Below are 20,839 nucleotides of genomic sequence, written 5' to 3' on the forward strand. Positions count from 1 at the left end.
ATCCCAATCCATGACAGAGTTTGTTTTCCCCACTGCCTGGAGCTCATCAGTGCTCGCCATGGCACCTCTGGGCAATGAGAGACTGAAGTAAGAGCACATTGTGGGAACAGCACTGGATCAGAAGCCAGCAGGGTCTGGCAGCTCTGGGTTTCCCCGCTGGCTGTGCTCAGGCTGTGGTGAGACTGTTGAACTCTCCAGTGTCCTCTCACAGGCTGCGAGCTGGGGCAGGCAGGGGAGGTTCCTCTTTGGGCTCCTTCTCGGTCTCGTCTGGGTTCAGAGCCCTGCCCTGCAGCCCGGTCTGGGGGGGCTGTGGGAGGCACAGGAGAGTCCCCAGATGTTGGACGTGGTCTGTGGGCTCCCAGGCTGGGTTTGCTCAGCTGACACCTGCGTCTGTGCCACACCAGTGACTGTCACCACCCCGACACAGAGCACAGGGACCCGGCATCTGTCACTTCTACACATGAACCCACACAAACCTGTGTGGAATAAAAGGAAACAAGCAACAAAGGAAAACCCAAACAATTCTGATGTACTCCTTTGAAAAAGACAAACTTTTCTTTATGCCTTTTTTTTCTCCCACCTAATTAAACCTGCTAATTAAGTCAACAATATCTCCATTGCAGCTTCCAATTGGCAGAGTTGGGCCAATCCTTTTGCTCTTACTAATTAGCTCTTCACTAATGACTTCTTTACAGCAGAGCTGGGTCTCACTTGGGAAGGTTCTAGAAAATTTGCTGTGGTGCTGGCTGGACTTAAAAGCCCTGGTTTTGGGGAGTTGCACAGGGCGAGAAGAGATGGGAGCCAACAAAGTGAGTTTGATCTGATCAGCCATGTGGAAATGCAGCCCTGAGAAGCTGCAGGGAAGCTGTAAGTGTAACTTATGCTACTAAGCATTCTTATTTATCTTTTTATTCAGCCCAATTATTGAGGCAGAGCCTTGGGTTTAGAACAGCAATTGGAAGCAAGGATTTGGGGAGGGTTATGTTTAAATGAAAATTCATTGAAGTTATTTGTGAGGACTCAGGCTGTCAGTATGTTCAGGGAAAGGTTAAAGTGAGTCTTTTAAATGTAGCTGGAGGAAATGCTGCTTTCCAAAAGCAACAGAAGCCCCAGGATGCAGTCTCTGGGTCTAGAGGAGAAAAGCTGGAAGAAAGCAGAAAGTCTTTAGAAGGAAAAGGCTGTCAGACAGGACATCATTGGCATCTGGAAATGTTGGCCTTTATTTTTAAGACTTTTACCTTGGAAGGTAAAAAAAAATACACTTGAGTAAAGATAAAGCACTGTAGCCAAAAAACCCTCTGGTATGGAATTAAAGCTATACATGGGGCAAAGGAGCAAAGCTATTTGCTTTAAAACCACCCTTCATTTCTCCAAAACTCCAGTCCCTCCATCCTGGCCTCCCACCACCTCTCAAACTGCCAAGCACCACGAGCTGAAATCACCCAGGTCTGAAGCCTCTCCCCAGCACTTGGAGCTGCTGGAGTTATCTCAGCATTTATGGACTTGCACAGGGAGCCTGTGGCAGAGCAAAGCAGGTTTTAATTTGTTTAGAGTCCATGTCAAGCCTAAATGTTGTTATATCTGGAGAGTTTGTCTCAGCTCTGTGGAGCAAAGCAGTTAATTAATGAAGGATTTAGCTTTTGGTCCAAGTAATGATTTTTATGGGTCCCCAGTACTTTGTGGACAATTGTCTGTATCAAAATGACTGATTAAAGATGGTAAAGGAGGTCTGACATGAGGAGATAATGACTGAACTGCCAGATTAGTATGGAGGAGGTACAGAAAAGCAATTAAAAAGGGAGATCTGAATATTCTGGGATACGGGATTGACTAATGAGGAAACAGAAGGAAATACTGAAAAAAAAAAAAAGGCAAGCATTGACTTAGGAATACAAATCCTTTGAAGAGAAACCAGAGGAATGAATTAAATATAATTTTGAGTTTAATAAGAGACGTCTCTTAATAGACTTTATTGGAGCTGACTGTTCTGATGGTCTCTTTCCATCTCAGCAGCATATTTCATTAACCTGTTTCCAGGTTTGTTTCTTTGCCTTAATGTGCATTTCCAGGCATTTTTTAAGGTTAATATAAAAAAAACCTCTTGGTTTCAAAGGTGAAATGTAATTGGAGCTTAAGAAAGAGCAAGCTGAAGGGAAGAATGTGGCTAAGTACATAGGAAATTAGAAATAAGAATAAATAGCATCATGGGACTTGGGGAAAGAACAGAGATAACCACACAGTGTGAGATGAATGCATGAAAAAGTGGAAAATTTTAGCTCGGTAGAAAGAGGAAATGGGACGTGCTGCCACAGACATGACAGCAGATGGCAAAATTGAGCTGCAAAGACTGAGCAGAGAAACATCTGGAGAGGCTGTAAGGTGATGCAGATTTGCTGACACCGAGCAGAATCAATGCAGCCTCCTCCAGTGATGATGGAGGTCCCAGCCAGGAGTTCAGCTCATGGGCTGAGCTCATGGCTCCAGGGAATGCTTTCAGCACACTTGGCCTGGGCTCTGGTGGTCTCCAGCAACACGATTTCCAGCCAGTCTCAGTAACACCCTGGTTTTCTTGTGCTCCTGAGGCTGTGGTGACCATGCACTTCTTGGTTTCCTCTTCCCAATGCTCCCTAACCCCAGCTGGGAGCAATGTGGTTTTGGTTTCTCTTGCTAATTTAAAACACAAACCCCAAGACTCAGCAGCTCCTGCAATCACACTGTGGCAACAGTGACCTGGGAAAGGAAATGTCAGCCCTAAACAATCCCACAGCTCACCTCAGCACCCACTCCCTCCTGCCATCCAGCAGGACAGGGCTCTTGGCAAGGAGCCCTCCAAGGAATCACTTTGGAGTGTTTAGGAATTAAGAGAGCACTGTGATTGGAGTGGGGTTTCCCACAGAGGACCCTCATCTCCTCACCTTCCAATGCCCAACAGTGCTTTCAGTGAAGAAATTCTTCCTGATGTCCCACCTGAACCTTCCCTGATGCAGCTTGACACCATTCCTTGTCCTGTTGCTGGTTTTCTGGGGGCAGAGCCTGATCCCCACCTGGCCACAACCTCCTTTCAGGGAGCTGCTGAGAGCAAGAAGGTCCCTCCCGAGTCTCCTTTGCTCCAGGCTAAACACCCCCAGCCTCCTCAGCCTCTCCTCATAGGACTTCTTCTCTAAGCTCAGCTAAAGAGCTCCAAGGAGTTTGAAACTGAGACAGGAAAGACCATGAGGACACTGGGAAGAGAGAGGCAAATTGGAGTGTGCAGATACCAATGGAAGGACTGGAGAGAAAGGTGTTGGGAAACAATCTCTGGTGAAAGTTCATTGCCTTTCTTTAGTCTTTCAAGCACTGACCCTTTTCCAAGGGGAAGGGAAATCTACCACTTCCTCAAATATTTTTTTTTAATTTTAATTTAGAAGAAAAGAAGCTGAATTTTCTCTGACTATTTTGAAATGCAGCGTCTTTTTTTAAGTATCTAGAAAAAGAGTAAAATTTTGTGGGGGTGTGGTTTGGAGGTTTTTTTGGGGGAGTTCTTGTATTTTTTTAAACCTAGGTGGTTTTTTTATACTTAAGGAGAAGAGGGGTATGGTAGGTAATCCAAACTAGGGAATAAATCCTATCTGTGGTTATTTTTTCTAAAATAAAGTATATTAAGGCCTGACTCTGTTATCTCATATACATATTCTGTAGTTCTACTGATGTAAGTATGCACTGCATCCTGGAAGGTAACTCCTTTTCATGCTTAAATGCACATCTAATGAAGATTCATGGCTTCAAAGGTGCTCTCAAGCACTAGAGCTGGTGTCATCCTTAACTAAACCATCCAGTAGTTAATAAACATCCCACAATCATCTGCATATTTAATGCAGGACAGAGAATTTTATGGAACAATCTCTATCTTTTAATCCAGCGATGCATCATTTATGGGATTTTGGATTATTCACTTTGTGCTGAATTAAGTTGTCTCTTTTCACCAAGCGAGCCCCCCGACGTGGGCTGTGTCACTGGCCAGGCTGCCCAGTGATGGATGGTGCTGGGATGAATTATTTATTGGCCATTTTAGATCACTTGCCCAGCAGTGAACTAAGCCAGTTAATTTTACATCGGTTCATCTCCATTCCAAAGTGCACAAAATGGTTTCCATGTTCATGAAATTCATCTCTCTTCCTTCCTCCCCCTCTTCCCAGTGCACTGGTGAGTTACCCATGAGTTTTGGGTGAGTTTGGGATGCAAACTGTCCCTTAGGGGGTGTGGTGACAGTGTCCTGGCGTGGGGGACTGTTTGTCCAGGCTGGTTCTGGTTCTTCAGCTCTCACTTGTGCCTTACTTTAAAAGCTGTGGAATGGAAATAGCTGTGACTCCTTAGCTTGTCATGCGTGTGGTACAATCCTCTTTAGTCCACAGGGCTGTGCAAAGAATGTGTCAATGGAGCCAGTTACGGTGAGGAAACTCCTGGAGGCTGTAATGATCAAGCACTGATTTGTTTTTTTAATTATTTTAAATTTTATTTCTACCTGTAACCTCAGCCAGTGCTGGGGCAGAGCCCTCTCCCAGGGCTCTCCTGTGAGCTCTGCTTCAAGGACAAGGGATATTCAGTCCCTCAGTGGAGCAGAATCAATGCTGCTTTTGAATTCTGCTTGGTGTTTTATGCCCTTGGTCCATTATCTAATGGGGAATATGATGAGGTAATTATGGAAATACACAAATTGCAACCTCATGAATACCAAAGAAATTCGTGATGATCCATGCTAAAAGAATGCATAAAAATGCAAATCATTTGTAAATGGGGAGCAGTAAATCTTGTTAGTATTAATAACTTAGAGCATTTAATTGCATGAGGTCTTGATGAATTCTAACCAAAGCTGTCTGAAGAGATGGTTTTAGGACTCTTATCCTGTGAACTGTGCACCATGAGGTCAAGGGGAGCTGTAACTTGGATTCAGTTGGTGGATCTGCCTTTGGCTCCCTCTATAAGCACTGCTTGGCTGATTCTTTTGTGGGCTAATGAAGGGATTTGGATTTATCCTCAGGCTGCTCTCTGGTTTTGTCATATCACACTGTGTCTTGCTTTGGTTTGTGGGAGGTGCTCCTGATGCCTTTTTGGGCTACCTAAAAATAGAGGCCAGACAAAATTAAGGGAGTAAAAAGTAAAAATATTTAATGAAAGGCCATTAGGTACATTATGGGCAGATGAAACAGCCAAAAATGGATGACAGGTTATGAGTTTTCACATTTTATAAGTTTGGTCCATTTGCATATTGAGGGTTAATGTTACAATTACAGCTTCAGGTAATGAAGTCATTTACCCCAAGTTTGCTCCTCCCCAGCTCACTTTTGTTTTACATTTCTCAGGGCCTGAGACAGTGAGGTGTCCTCTATTCCCAGGCCTGGAGAGGAATTGTTGTGTCTGACCAAAATGTGAAGGCAGCAGCTATCACTGTGCATGGAGTCCAGAGCTATACACTGAAGAATTGCAGGATTACAAATATCTGAAAAACAGACAAGCTAAAATCCAAAGGCCTCACTCCCAGCAGCATCCTGGGGATGAAAGGGAGAAAAAAATTCCATCTTTGTTCAGATTTTTGTCATTTTTCATGCTGCTGTTTTGATACATCTGGCCAGGTATGAGGGGCTTTTGCTGGGAATCTGCTGGGTGAAGATTCCACAAGGAAACACACTCACTGAAGCTTTCCTGAAAAGATTTCTTTTCCTTAAACTTTGCCAGGCTTGCCAGTGGCTGGGTGTTTGGTGGAGCTCCTATTTATCAGCTCTTCCTTTCTCTTTAGTTCATCCATCCCCTGTCTATAGCTGAGCTATTCTGCCCTAATCAAAGATACTGGATGGCACCTCTATACATGAGCCCTGCAGCTTCATAAAACCTGATGAAGGAGAGAGGAACATTCCAAGAGAAAACAAGAAAAGGTCATGATTTATTGCTAATAAACAGCTCCTTGGATCTTATTATCTTTGCTGTGTAGAAGCCTGGAGATCTAGATTGGGCTTTATAATTCACATTGAAATTCAATGTATCACATGTCTCTTGTAAAGCCACATTTTTGAATGATACTCAAACCCTATTAAACAGGTACTCATTAAACCACAACACCCTATAAATTCTTCCTGGGTTTTGTTGACAGTACACATCAAACACGAACCCTTAAGTGCTTTTCATTTTCCTGGTAGTGTGCTATCATAATGCATCACATGACAAAATAATGTGTTTACATGACAGATTTAATGCTTGATCTGCTGCATGAAATGCTTCAGAGCACCAGAAGACAAAAATGTAACATTATACTTCCAAGTGTCTATTAATTCTTAACTAATAATAAATTACAGTGGGATGCTGATAAAAATGGATGAGAGAGGAACATGCACACGGGAGGAATTCATGAGGATCGGTGACATGGCAATGAATACTAAATGCAGACATCATAGCTAGAGTGGAAACACAGCGTTTCTGACTTGGGAAGAGACTTGCTGATGCTCCACGGGGCTGACAGACCTCACAGGCTTGTAGTGAAGGTCACGTTAGCTTTACTTTCACTTTTCCCTCCTAAATGGTGCCAGCAAGGAGTCCCAGCTGGTGCTGCCCTGGGAATTGGCCAGGCATGTGAGCAGGACTGGAAATGAGCCCCAGCTCTGGGGACATGAGGGTGTCCTACCAGCCCTTTGTGTCAGCCTGGGGCTGAAAGGGTCACCCACTCGTCCCTCTTAAGCCCTGTGAGCCAGGCTTTGCCTAGCCTGGTGAATTTCTTTGTGAATTGTCAGCCTGTGCCTGGCCTGACAGCTGAGGGGCCGTGGGATGGCTCTGGGGACCTTACAGATCCACAGCAGGCCACTGCATGGACATCTTGTAGGATGAGGGGTTCACTGAGGGCCAAGGGCAATCACCAATCCTCCTGGGGCTGGGAGAGACAGAAATCAACCCTTGCTTGCAAACTGCCTCCCACCAAAAGAAAAAGCAAAAGAAAGTAACCAAATTTCACTTTTTTCCAGCCAAAAACTCTTCTCCCCTGCTCTCTCTTGCTGCACCCCTGCACGTCCTGTGCTGATCCGTGTACCCTGCCCGTGGCACTGGGCACGTGGCTCCCACCCTCATCCTGCCTGTCCCAGCCACCCCAGCACCTCCAAACCAGACCCCAAGATGTGCTTTTCTCCCACATGAATCAACTGTTGTGGCTAGAGCAATGATTTCATGCTTGGGTTTGAGCATCACTTCCTACTCTCCCTCAAAGCAAAGCACAGACAAGTCTCAAGTCATTCTGTGCCAAATTGTATTTTGTTTTTTCCTTTTGTAAACCTCTATGCAAACCATTTTTACTTTTGCTGTTTGTTGCTTTCATCAAAAAGGATTGTTAATTCTGGAGTTTCTTTATGAGGAGTTGTCCCTCAACAGGTCTCATTTCTCCCCAGTGCCAACTCCTTCCCTCCACACAACTCTACCGTAATTCACGACATCATTGACTTCCAGCCCCGGCAGAAAAGTGCCAGAATTTGGAATTTCAAGAGAGATATCCAGCCACTCCACAAGTTTAGAGTATGAGGGCAGCTGTGTCCATTAATCTTTTAAAAGAACCCAAATCTCTGGTTTTTATTGCAAGTGGGAGCTAGGAAGGAATTGGTATGTGAGAAAACAATGCTGTAATGATGACATACAATCAAAGGGAGGGTAATAAACCTGCTATTCCTCCGTACTTACTGGGGGAGTTGGCTGGGGAGCAGGAGCTGAGGCTTGTTTTAACTACAGACAGCTCTCTCTTTTCAGTTTTTATAGCTTTCTCAATCACTTTGCTCATCTGCTGCTGGAGGCTTTTATTTGCTGATAAGGGCTGTTAAGCAGTTGGAAAGTCAGGCCAATGAAGTTATATAAAATGCAGCAAAGGGTTTGTGCCAGGTTACAGCCAAGGTGCTGGAGGAGGGAGGGAGAGGGGAAGGCTCCAGGCCTTCCTCTTGGCAAGGGAAATGTCCTGAGAAGGGGACAGATTACAGTAAAACAGCCAGAGATGTAGTTTATTGCAATTTGTCACTCAGGAGGGGTCATATATACATATTTAAGTGTATATATACACCATCTTATATTTGTCCCTGCTTCTTGAGCTACTGGGACAGTGGGTTCCTCTTTCTTAATATTTTTCCTTTTTTTCTGAGAAATTTCTGAAGCCTCCTTCAACAAGAAAATGAATTATGAATGTTGATATGCAATGGGAGCTGTGCTGAGGTTGCTTTGCCCCAGTCCTGTGGTCTGAAGCAGCATCTTTTAGTGAGGAAATGACCAGTTAAACCCCAGGAAGTCTTGGAGACACATTAAAGGCTACTTCCAAAGTGACTTTGTAATACATTTCCTTATCTGGAAACAATCAATGATAGAAATGGAAAAATGAACAGATTTTAAGACTGCAATTTTTCTTTGAGCAGTCTCCAGGGCTGTGTCTCTGCAAGCCTGAATGCAGGGGATAATGTTGGGCTGCATCCATGGTGAACCTGGCTTTTTTGGTTTGGGTTTAAAAGTTCATTCTATATAGGGTTGGTTTTGTGGTTGTTGTTTTGTTTTGGGGTTGGTTTTTTGTGGAGGGAACAGTGATTCTGGGACTGCTTTGTTCTGCTTTCTCAGCCACTATTTATTTATTGAAATTTTCCCCTTTATGAGGAATTAAAAATTAATCTGGAATGTCAGGTCTGGAAGGCGTTGTATATATATATAAATGTAAATATATAAAGAAACTGATACAATTTTAGAATTTAAAAAACCCCCAACCAACCAAACCCAAAACAAAAAAACTGTTCCCCATATCCAGCTACTATCTTTCAGGTCCCTCCTGCAAATTGTTAACATAGTTCAGTTGACTTGTGGTCACTTTTAACAGTTTATCAAATTTTCTGATTTTTAAAAGGTTCCTAATTTGCTCACTTCATGTCCCCAGAGTGGAGGATTCTCTTTAAATCCTGCATTTCTCACCAACTTCTTTGCAGCATCAGTTATTGCAGTACAACAACAGTTTGTTTTCAAAGAAATTTGTGGAAAAGCAGGCATCCTTTACAAATGTCAACTCTGTTTTGGTCCTGACCTGAAAAATGAGGAGTGTCAGGTTTTACTAAAGCATTTCAGTTCTCTTTTGCTCTTTCTTTTTGCTCTGAAGCAAATTGGAAACATTCTGTCATCCCTTCTTGTCTCACCTCTTGCAGATTGCGTATGATGGGTAGGTAGGTAGGTGCCTTTCTGCTTCCTACTTTAATTCTTGAGAAATTTCCATCTAACCCCAAGGAAATATGAAGTCAAAACTGATGACTCTGTCTGGAAAAAGTCCACTGAGATGTGACAGCTCCTCCTCCCCGGAGCAGAGCAGCAGCACCAACACCTTGGGAGAAATGCTGCTGACTGCAACAAACCATTCACTTCATTTTCCTTTCCCTCCTTGAAAGCAGTTTGTTCAAAGCCCTCTGCAGTCAGGAGCCTGAGAAAATAGTTTAAAAAGCTCTAGGAAAGGATTTACTCTTTGCATGAGTTGACAGTCTGCAATCTTCAGTGCAGAGCAGTTAATTGAAAACCGGGGAAGGAAAGGCTGTTAAAAGGTATCATGTGAATCTTGGCTCAAGGCAGTAAAGCCCAGCTTTCAAGTTAGTTTTTTCCCCTGTTTTTCTTCTTGAAAGATGTGCAAGTTCAAGGAACAGAGATCTCAGAGTTTGGATGGCCATAAAGCTGCTTGGTAATGATGGACCATCTGCTGCTGCGGGTGCAAGGTGCTCACTGTGGAAACCTGCTGGGGCTTTGACCAAATGCCTCTTGGAGGAGCTGAATCCCTCTATTTCTACAAATGTACATATTCACACATTGCTACTGCATCTCTCTTCTCTAACAGCCTGGATTTTGTGCCCAGCACACTGGGATATGGTCTCAGCAGAGCAGATTGGTGCCTGCACCCCCTGGTTCTGGCCACCTCACCCACAGTGGTTGCTGCTCTCACGCTTGCCAGATCTACCCATCTACTTCATCATTTGGAAAATCACTTTCCAAACTGTGGTCTGTTAACTGTGTACAAAATTGGCACTGAATATGGTCTGAATGTCACTTCAGGAAAGGTGGTATGAATCCTTTTAGAAGAAGTGTAGCCAGTGAGTCTGCCCACACACTCGCTGGCATGTGCAGTTTGTTCCCTTTCCTACCCTCTGCAGGAAGGATTTGAGATCTCCTGGGCAGATGTTACATTTTCTGGTGCAGATGCATTAAAAATGGATTCATTCTCTTTCTTTTTTTTTTAATTTTTTTTATCAGGCTCCACTACTTTCCTGCTGGGGCTATTTATGTAGAACTAGATTTAAACGTCTCCTATTTCATCATAAATTGTATTGACCTAGTAAAATCCATGCTGTTTTCAGCAAAGTCTGTTCCATTTGGAAATAAGATATAAATCTCCTGACTTCAGAAGGTTTTTCTAAAAAACCCTCATTTGAGGCACAAGTGGGGTCAAGGCAAGGTAAAAACTGAGATCCAAAGTTTGCTGTGCTTTCTCCTCATACCAAAACCTACCATATCAAATCTACCCAGCCTTCAGAAAGTTTTACTGCTTGCCACTTGTAGTTATTAATAAAACAGGTCATTTATATATATATAATATATAATGCATAATATATAATAAATATATAATAAATATATAATATATAATATATAATATATAATACATCATATATCATATATCATATATCTATCTATCTATATATATATATAAAAATAGATATATAATAACAGTAGGGTTAATAAAATCCCCACTCTTAACAGATTCAGCTGCCATCCCCCTGCTGCACCACCTCTGAACCCCCAGAGACCCAGAAATGAGAACACACCTTCAAGGAGCTCAGCCTGTGGTGTGTTCCCAGGGTGATGGCAGGCCTCAAGACAGAGTTTCCCACAAAATGTAATTGCTGCAGCTTCTCTGAGACATTGCCAGAAGAAGAAGAGGTGTTGAGGGCACAATCTCTTTTTTATGAGTTACAGTGTGTACTCGTGCATTGGAAAACAAGAATTCATTTCTATCATTCTCCTGAGAGAGTCTAAAGCCACTTTTCCCAACAGAGTGGCTGAGCTGGTGGCTGCTCTGGAGTAGGAACACTTTCCTCTGTTGTCTGCAACTAGAATACTAAAATAAAACCCCAAAACCCAGAGATCTGGGTTCCACTGGAGAAATTACTGTCAGAATGGAGTGGGGTCCAGTGAAAGAGAGGCCTGGGCTCTGTTCTTGTCCCCCCCCCATTGCTTTGAATTTTCCTTTCAACCATATACACAAGGTTTTGGATCAGGAGCAAAGTCCTTTTCCCTTTCTGTGGTTGTCTCAGCAAGCAGCTTGTAGCTCCATAAATCCCCTGCCCCTTTTGCCTATCAAGAGTCTTGTAGGGAGATCATTTCTCTGGATGGTCCAGCTTTGGCTGGATCATTTCCAAGGCAGGTACTAATCCCTGTGCACTGCCCCTCTTCCAGGCCCTTGCTCCAGGATCTGGATGCACTCCAGTAGCCAAGCACCTCTGCTCAGCCCCAGAAACCACCATGCCTGAATTTCACATGCAGAAGTTACTTTTATCTAGCCATGAGTGTATGCACAGAGGAATAACTGAGTTACTTGATGAACTGATTAAAGATTTATAGTTCTTAGAGCACATAGCTGTCTTTTGGGGAAAATCCTGGATCAGAAATCCATCTGTGTCCTCACTAATCCACGTATTATTCTCTCTCATTACTTTCTATTGATTCATTTTCATTTCATGTTGCAGCACTGGGTCACCAGTGTGTTTCTGATACTACAATACATTATTTAGCTGTCTTCTGACTCTGGTGGCGGCTGTTAACATGGTTGACTCTTCCCTGTCTATTCATTTAGTAATAGTGCCTTAATTTTTTCTTTTAATAATACCAACATCCTACTGATCACCTAGCTGGTCCTAGTCTGACTGAATCCAAAGTTAACCCTTTTGTGCCTTTTCTTTTCATTTTACTACCTGCAAAATGCTATCAGGAATTCTTCTGTCTCCTCTGACTTTCCAAATGATGCAACCCCCACCATTTATGTTGTCATCCCATGGGAAAAACAGAAAGCAGGGAGCTCTCCTCTGCTCTTAAAAAGCTCTCAGCTGCCATTCAGGCAATGAGGTGAAATGCAAAGGATATTTAGGGAGCTTTACAGGAGAATATGTATCCAGACTCTCACACAGACCCAATGTAGTAGGCTCAGACTTCTGCCTATTCTCTCTCTTCATCTATTTTTGCCCAAACATTTCATTCCAGGGATTCCCCTCCCCTTAAACAAGGGAGGATGGGACCTATTTTTTTTTATTAGGCATCGCTGGTGTTATTTCAATACAAGAAGAAATCCTTTTTGCTTCCCAAAGCCCACCACATGCCACAAACTTGCCTCTAAGAATATGGGAGCAAACCAGCAAGTAATTCTTTCTGCCTAGTGAGGAGCAGCAGCAAAGAGCAAGGCCAGTGCTGGGCTCCTGCCCAGCTGGGCACTGGGATGGGCTGGAATTGCTGTCCCAGCAATGAGTGACACATTCCACATCTGCCCCCTGGCACAGCCCTTGTCTTTCCAGAGATGGTCCCTCTGCAGAGAGCCTGCTCCACATCTCCCTGGGCATGACCCACTTGTCATGGTGGGACTTGCATATTTTAAAATGTCAGAAAAAGCATTTCTGCCCCACTGGTGGAGGAACCTTTTTTTGATGTTCCCAGGCTTGTCCAAGTGATGTTGCAAGGGACTGCAGAGCACTTCTGCTTAGTTTCAAATCTGCTTCAACAGCTGGGCTGTACCATCTCCAGTGCTCAGAGCAGCACAGCAGCCCCTCTGAGCAGGCTGCTTTCTCCATCTCAGCTGCTTCCCTTCAGGGTGTCTCTCATCCTGGCCTCTCCTGAAATGCACAGCAGATGTGAGTAACAGTCCCTTCCTGGGATTTCTCATCACTTTCCTTTGCTGGACTGCCTGAGCAACAGTGACAATACCTCTAGCATCGCTCTCCATCAATCAGAAAATCCCTTGTTTCCCCTCAATTGCAGCCATTCCCATCCCTTCCCCTGGATTCAGAGTAAGAATAACAACAAAAAGCAGCTGGGTTGTGCTGTGTAGCTCCTTCCTTGCTTGGCCAGCACACCCTGATTCACAAGATTTGAGGACATGGCAACACCTCAATTCCAGGACTTCAATAAAACAGCTGTGCCAAAAAGTGCCCCATCCCACTGCAGGATGGAAAAGCTGCTGGAGAGACATCACAGCAGGGTTTTGGGGGGGCTTGTCTGCTGGAACTGTCACTCAGAAACACCTCTGTGGCTCCCCTGTGGCTGCTCATGTGAACACAGAGGTCTTGCAGACAAACCACTGAAGTTTTTTAGTAAGAGTAAAAACCCTTATATTTTGAATTTCTTTCTTGTTTTCCCATCTTCTCAAGCATATGTAGTTTCTTATTGTGCCTTTCTCCACCCAGCCACAATATTTTTTCCCTTGGAAAACACTGATTCCCAATACTGACTGGCTTTGACTTTTTTTTTTTGTTAAAAGAATTTGACCTTTAAGATGTCCCGTGGACTCTTAAATCCTAAATTGTTTTGTACTTCCCCTTTTCAGCTGATTCAGCTTCTTAATCTGCTTTTTAAAAAAGCCACTGGCACCAGAGTGGAGCAAGAATCCTGGGTTTCTCTCCCCAGTGGCACAATTAGAAGTAAAACTCACCTTCTTCCTTCTGCTTGGCCCTGTGTGATTGAGCTGGATGTGTCCACGCTCTGTAGTTCAAGTAATTCCCATGATAGAAAATCTATCAGGCACTAATGGAAGATGTTCCCGTAGTTAATTACTCCCTTTGGTTTGTAGAAAAATAATAATTAGAAAATGACTCCCCATACTTAGCTTGGATTGATCCAGTTTTAACTTCCAGCCACTGGGTCTTGTCCTGCCCCTGTCTGATGGATTAAAGAGCTCTCCTTTAATAGAAAATCATGTGTATACTTTAGAGACCTCTTCACCTCCCCTTGGTGAAATCAAATAAACCAAAGCTCTTTGGTGTCTCCCTGCAAGGGAAGTTTTCCTGACAATGGTCAGGGCAGGCCAGCAGAGTCCAGGTCAGAGATCATAAAACAGAAAATTTCTGTGTTCTTGGCCCACTTTCTGAAACCCCAAAATAGATGAACTGTGAGAAGGGATTGGGCATTTAAACACATTTCCCCTCTCCCTCCTCATGGTTCAAATTATCAGAGAACTAATGGATAAAATTAATCAGGCACTGTCTTGTCTGTCTCCATGCAAAGGCAGGTGAACATTGAACTATATTAAATATTGCTTCCTCTTGGGAAAATCGAGATTCCATAAAAATAGAGTTAATTAAAGATTGAGACCAGACAATTTCATGAATATATACAAAAATGATTTGAATATGGATACTATGAGATTGGAGGAGGGAAGAAGGAAACCTGTCCATGCCCCTAAAAACCCATTTGAACAGCTTAGTGCTGGATTTCATATTTAAGTTAATAAAGGCATTTGCTGTTAATGAGATGATGAATGTGCTGGAAAATAGGACTAAGTGATTAAAATAGGAAATTCATGAGATGTAGCTCTTGGCAAGGGTTGGGAATGGGAAGAAAGTGGATTACTGGGAGTATGTGATGGGAAGGGCTGTCCTGGGACCTGCCAGAGAGGTCTGGGCACCCAGAGAGGCGTCTCATAGTCCTTTTCTTGGTCTCTTTGGCTTCCTGACCTCCTTTCTTCCTTCCTTCCCACTCCTCCTGATGTTGCTGGCTGTGTTGCTAACGAGCTCTGGTCGTGCTGTCGCTCTCCAGGTCTGCAAATGAATATAAATGAAAAGAAAATCTCTGCCCCGTGATTTTACTAACCTGTGTGCATTTGCTTGTCCAAAACAAGAATGCCAGAGGCTGGGTTAATGAGAAGCTGGTCACAGGAGCAGAATCCTGTTGAATAAAAAAGGCACAATTCAGTCCTTAGATCATAGGAGATCTGGGACATTCTTGCATTCTGCTGGTATAGCTGGGTGAATTTCATGGGTTTAGTGACCTCCAAGCAAGGACAAAAAGTACTGCTTTCCATCTAAAGCCATTCTCTGCAAAAATAAGACACAGCTGCTGGACACAGAATGCAGGCATGGTTACAGAAACTATGGATGGGACATACATTTGAAAATTTTTCATTTGTTATAAAACATTGATCAGGTTAATTCAGTGTTTCCATTTGCCTCTGGAACTGACCTTCTCCTGGGAATAGGCTGCTGGAATATTTAATATTTAGATTGCTGCAAAAAATACCTGCAGCAAAAACTGCACCAAGGAAATGGGAGCACAGGAGAGTTCTGTCACATTGCCCTTTCCATCCAGGTTAAGGATCATGAGGCAGCAGAACCCCTCAAATCTCGCTTTGCTATTGCAAAGTTGGCAATTCTGGGCATGTTCCTGGGACAGCAAAGGCAGGTTTGGCTCTGCCTCTGCTTTTCTTCCATGCTGAAGAGATGAAACCTTGCCTTTCTGGGCATAAATCACTTTCAGTCTTGGGAGCTTAGGAGGAAAGCTCCTGAGGAGTTTTATGCCTGAAGGCTGTGCTGGCTCACACAATTCAGACCTCAATGCCACAGCAGCCACCAACACATTAGAGGAGGAGAAAATAATTGTAAAGTTGTTTTGATTTTCAGAGGCAAAATATGTGACAGCAAAGTATAAAAAAAGCCAGAACTGTGATAGGAAAGACAGCATCTTTTGGTTTGTATGGTGCAGAACAGGGCAGGGTGTAACACGGGAATGCCAGGAATGATGGCAATGGAGAAAAGGAGGGGCAGAGCAGTTCCCTGAAAATGTTTGGCCATTAGGTGCCACTCTTCTGCTGCTTTTCCAGCTGACTCAAATTCCTTCAGCTCGGGTATGCCAAGTGCAGCTGCTTCCTCAGTCGACAGGTTTAATTCTTGTGAGAACTTTCCAATAAATTTTTTGATCAAGAACCTTCCACTTCATCCAATTCCTGATTAATTTGATTCCCCACTTTAACGTGATTGAAAATTCAGGAACCGGCTCCCTTGCGCTCAGAATAAAAACAGCCAATATATTCTGTTTGATTTAAATCTCTTTAGGTAGCAATTGTGAGATAATTCGATCATCAGCTCCGGGGTGTAACTATTGAATTTGTGCAGAGGGTGGCATTTTAGCACTGCAGAAGGTAAAGGAGTCCAAGAAAAATAGATGAATAACAAGGGAAAAGAGAGGGTCCAGCAGGGAGTCGTTTTGCTGATATCTCTGACTGTGGCACTCAGTTGTCTTGTAACTTCGGTCAAAACAAGGACTCTGAAAGCAGCACAGAATAGTCCCAAAGTCAGAGAGGCTAGCCTGCCATTTTCTGGCAGCAAAGTCTGTATAAGTACATCTGCTCCACCCACTTCTCCACTGTCCTGTGCAACAAAAGATAAATGTGTGCTTGGCCACCCGTCAAACCAGCAGCACTGACTCCTCAGATTGCATCCACACTGTAATGACTCAGTTGGGAATGATGGCTTACATGGGAAGGCAGTAGCATTCATTACTTGGTTTTTGGTTTTTTTTTTCAGGTTAATTGACATACTCCTTCTGTGCACATGCTTTTAATCCTGCCTGTGTGATCAGATCAGAGAATCTTCCCACAATACTTCCCTGTGGGCTGCTCTCTGCCACATTCCTGGGATTTTTGCCCTATGAGATGCTCTGTGAGAGCTGCCCAAATGTTCTTTTCTTTCCCAAATTTCCTTCCCAAATGCTACAGCAGAATTTTTGCTGGCCTGTGAATACAAGTGAGTTGTTTCCTACCACCTCAGCTGGCAGTGCCAGTGAAAGAGGAGCAGTGCAGGAGGTCTGTGAGCAGAGGCTGGAGCTGGGGGAACCCCAAGGATGGTTTGATTGTGGCTGCTTGTGGAAATCTTGTGCAATAGCACATGGGGGCTCTGTCTGTGACCATGTCTTCTTGCAAAGCCTGTGGTCAGAGAGGGGCTGTCTGGGGCATTGGGCAACTCAAGTGTTCTGCAGTGTTATACTTCAGACAAAAAGGGTGAAAAAAGGCTGTATTGGTGTGCTTGGAAAATCTGGTTAGGCTGGTGTCTTTTCTCACTGTGGCTGTGTTGTGTTTCCTATCCATGAGTGCAGAATATATCTGTGATTGTCCATTAATTGCCTGCTGATGGATTGAAAACATAACTAAGGTGTGACTGCATCTGTTTTCACTAAATCAGAAGATTTGCATTAGCAAATTGATATTAAACAAGATTCAAGGCAGCAGCAGTTCCAAGTGCAATCCCTGCTTGTCCTTCTGAAAGCCCTGGGCAGAAATTTGTCCTACAGCCCAGTATGTGAGGAACAATGTTGAGTGAGAAGAGCCTGATGGAGAAAAGCCACCTGAGACCTCAGGGGACAACGTGAAAACCAGGTGTGATCAGTGGAGGTCCCCAGGGAGGGGGGCATGGGAAGCGTGAAGGGAAGATTTGCTGATTGTTACACTCATTTTCAGTCCACTGTGTGATTATTCAGAAGTGATGGTGTTTGCAGTGCCACTGAGAGCCCATCATTTCCCCACAGCTGCAGGGACTGAAGCCCTTGGGACTCTGCTCAGGGACTCCTGCCAGGGCACTGGCAAAGTGCTGCTGGCCTGGGCAGGCACCACCCTAAATCCACAAGGATTTGGCTGGCTGGAGCTCACTTAGTATTTCCTGCAAGCTTCACAGAGATGCCTGCAGAAAATAATGCTTTTAGGGTGATATTTAGGGTCCCTTCCAAGCCAAACCATCATCTGCCTTCATTCAGCCAGTGGTTTGGGCAAATGGCATCGTAGGGATTCCCACATTTAAATAACACTGAGTTTTCTCTTTGCACAGGATGATTTCCCTGAAAGTCAGAGCCATATATGTACCAAATGAAAATCCCTGCTTGATACTCAACCTGCAGACCCAGATCCCTGAGGCTGGAGGAGATCCTACATTTTAGTCTTTCTGCTGCAGGTGGCACTCCTGTTCCTTCTCTTTCCACCGTCCCAAATCCGAAGTGATGAGTTATTTGCTATGGTCCAAAGGGCAGCAGAAAAGCCTGACCAAATTTAACTAAACCAGAAGGGCACAAAAAGGATTTTGAACAAAATGTGAGTGGCTTGCTTGCCCTGCCCATCCCTTCTCAATTACTGAGAGCAAATAACTTTCATGTAATGGCTATGGGGGAGAGGCGTGGAGAGAAATCAGAAAAGTCTTTTTGGCAAGAAACAGCGAGCTTTGGGTGAGAAAAAGCAAATGAATTCCACAGTGTTTGCACAAACACGGTGTGTGCTTGGCTGCCTCGGGCTCCAGGAGTGGCCCTGCAGCTGAGCCTGGGCAGCAGCAGTCTGGCATTCCAGGCTCTGAGCTCTCCTTCCACATTTAGCATCCATCCCTTGCTCCCTGCCTTGGAGGGGCAGCTCTCCCCAGAATATCTGCAGCAGGTCTGTCCAAACTCCTCTAAGTTAGGACAGAGAATTTTCCCTCTTAGCACCATGGCAATTCTTCCTCTCCTCCCGCCTGATGTGCTGGAGGTGCAATGCAGGAGATCCCCAGAACCCATCACGGGGTGATGTCTATTGGGTGGTCAAGGTCAGATTTCCCAGGGAAAATCTGGGCATCCAGGCCTCTTCCATTCCTTAAAATCCAGGTGGAGCTTTGTTTTCCCTTGGGAGCTGTGTTAGGGTAGTGGGAGAAAGGCAGCCAGTAGCAATTAGCAGAGCAAGGCAATTACCAGGTAAAAGGAGAGAGATGGTGGGGTCTCCTCCCACCACCCCAAATAAACCAGAGAGGGAACATTTGGGTCACTCCCACCTAACCAAAACTGTCCATCAGATCATAATGGGTTAAAAAATAACAATAAAACTTGCAAACTGGGCTGAAGAAGCTGAGATATTTTGAGGTTTTATCCAAGGGAATGTTGAGAGGTGACCCAGCCACAGCCTGCAAGTTACAACACAGGCAGAACAGTTCCTTAATCTGAGGGAAAGAATATAAGTAAATTTCAAAGGCTGTAAAGAGAAGTGACATAAATCCAGGTGGGAAATAAGGCATGTGGAATGTGTTCCCTGGGCAGCAACAGGAGGGTGCAAGTGAGATGTATTTCTTGCCTTTGTGCAACACCATATGCACTAATCTAAAAAGCCCATAAAAGTCTTCCTGCACTTTAGCTTGATTCCGTGCAGTACAGGGAGAGTAAACAGAGAGGAAAAGTATATGGATTGAGTTGATGGAAATTTACTTTTGACTGATTGAAACTGAGGTGACATAAAGCAGATGGAATTTTTTCTCACCACTGCTAGCTTAAGGAAATGAAGCCTTTCATGATGATCCATTTTTTTTTTTTTTATTATTAATTTTCATACAAGGAACACAAAATATTGTGGCTGTGAAAGAGCTGAATATGAAGCAGAAATAAAATATGTACATAAACCGGGATAACTGACAGGCTTAATACATTTTTCAATTTATATGTGAATATAGACATAATTTCCCTCTGCATAAACCAACCCCCCACCCACAGTGGGTGACATGGGAAGCATAAAACCAAAGTGATGTGCAGCCCTTGAGCTGCAGGCAGGGAGAGGGGTGGTGGCAGAGGGCAGGTGCTGCTGGGTGGGATTGTCCCTTCTTCTCTCCAGGCTCGTCCCTGGCACAGCCTTGCTCAGGACCTGACAGCCCCAAACCTTTGGGCTTTTTGTGCATTCTCTGATGCTCTCTTCATCAGCAGCTTGGATGTTCTGCTGGAATCAGAGAAATCATCAAGGTGAAGGAGTTGATTGTAGTGGCCAGAAGTGATGGAAAGCAATTTGGAGGCAGAGCTGGTGTGCCCAGGATGGAGCTGTTTCCTTACAGCTCCCAGATGATCCACAGAGGACACTTCAAGATTGTGCTAAATTGCACCAGGCTCAAGGCAGATCCCCTGTGGCTTCAGAGGCACCAGTGTGCCATAAAACCACCTTTTACCAGCCCATCCTAATTGCATTTCACCCCAAATTTTTGGCTTACTTATATAAAAACAAAGCAAAACAAACAAAAAAGGACTGAAAGGAAAATAGAATTAAAAAAAAGGAAAAGGGAAAAATAGAGAGACAAAGAAGCAAAATAAGAGAGGGAAGAGATTAAAATTTTAAGCACCCACAGCATAACCTGCCTGACTCCTGGGATGCCTGGCTGTGCCCAGTGCTGCATTTTTAATTATTGGCACAATCAGGCCATGCAGTTAATCAGCACCCTGGTGCAGGGGCTGATGCTCACACAGAGGCTGTCCTCTGCCAAGGCATTTTTTTTGGGATTTGTTTAGCTGCACGACACAGAGAAACCTCATTAGGAATTAGAGGGGCTTTCCACAAAGGATAAGTTCTGATGAGTGAGTCTTTTCTCTTTTGCTTGAGCTACTGCAAAGGGCTTCTTGAATTAATGTCATGTAAGCAGCCACAAAAGCCTCTCAGCTCTGTGCTCTCCTTCCCCAGATGGATGTGTGCACTGCCTTACCCTGTGTTTTTCAGCTCAAAATTGGTGGATGTTTAGCAGAGCCCACCAGGGACTGCTGCAGATGCTCCTCCAGAGTGATTGTCCTTTTGCTGCTTCCCCCTGGGGTGTTTGGGTGGCTGTCACCCGCTGGGAGGATGAGGCTCTGCTATGCCTGAGGACAAATATCTCCCAGAAAAATACACCAGGGATTTCCCATGGCTTTGGAGAATTGTCCCAGTCTACCCCTTCTCTCTAAATCCTTTCCAGCACTGCCTCAATCTTTATCTTTTCCAGGCATTCCCAGCAGCTTTACAGGGATCCCTGTGCTCAAAAGCTTTCTGAAAAATCCCTGTGACTCC

The 20,839-nt window shown here is 44.2% G+C and overlaps 1 long non-coding RNA gene across 1 annotated transcript; it reads left to right on the forward strand.

The window, feature by feature from the left end:
- The first annotated feature begins 781 nt into the window (after window positions 1–781).
- On the forward strand, window positions 782–6,177 carry LOC111935368 (uncharacterized). Its single transcript, XR_002867670.2, has 3 exons — window positions 782–867; window positions 5,340–5,609; window positions 5,774–6,177. It is a non-coding gene; the product is annotated as an uncharacterized LOC111935368 (long non-coding RNA).
- The last annotated feature ends 14,662 nt before the right edge of the window (window positions 6,178–20,839 follow it).

This window comes from Cyanistes caeruleus, chromosome 15, assembly GCF_971803275.1.
Source record: "Cyanistes caeruleus chromosome 15, bCyaCae1.hap1.1, whole genome shotgun sequence".
Taxonomy (NCBI): Eukaryota; Metazoa; Chordata; class Aves; order Passeriformes; family Paridae; genus Cyanistes; species Cyanistes caeruleus.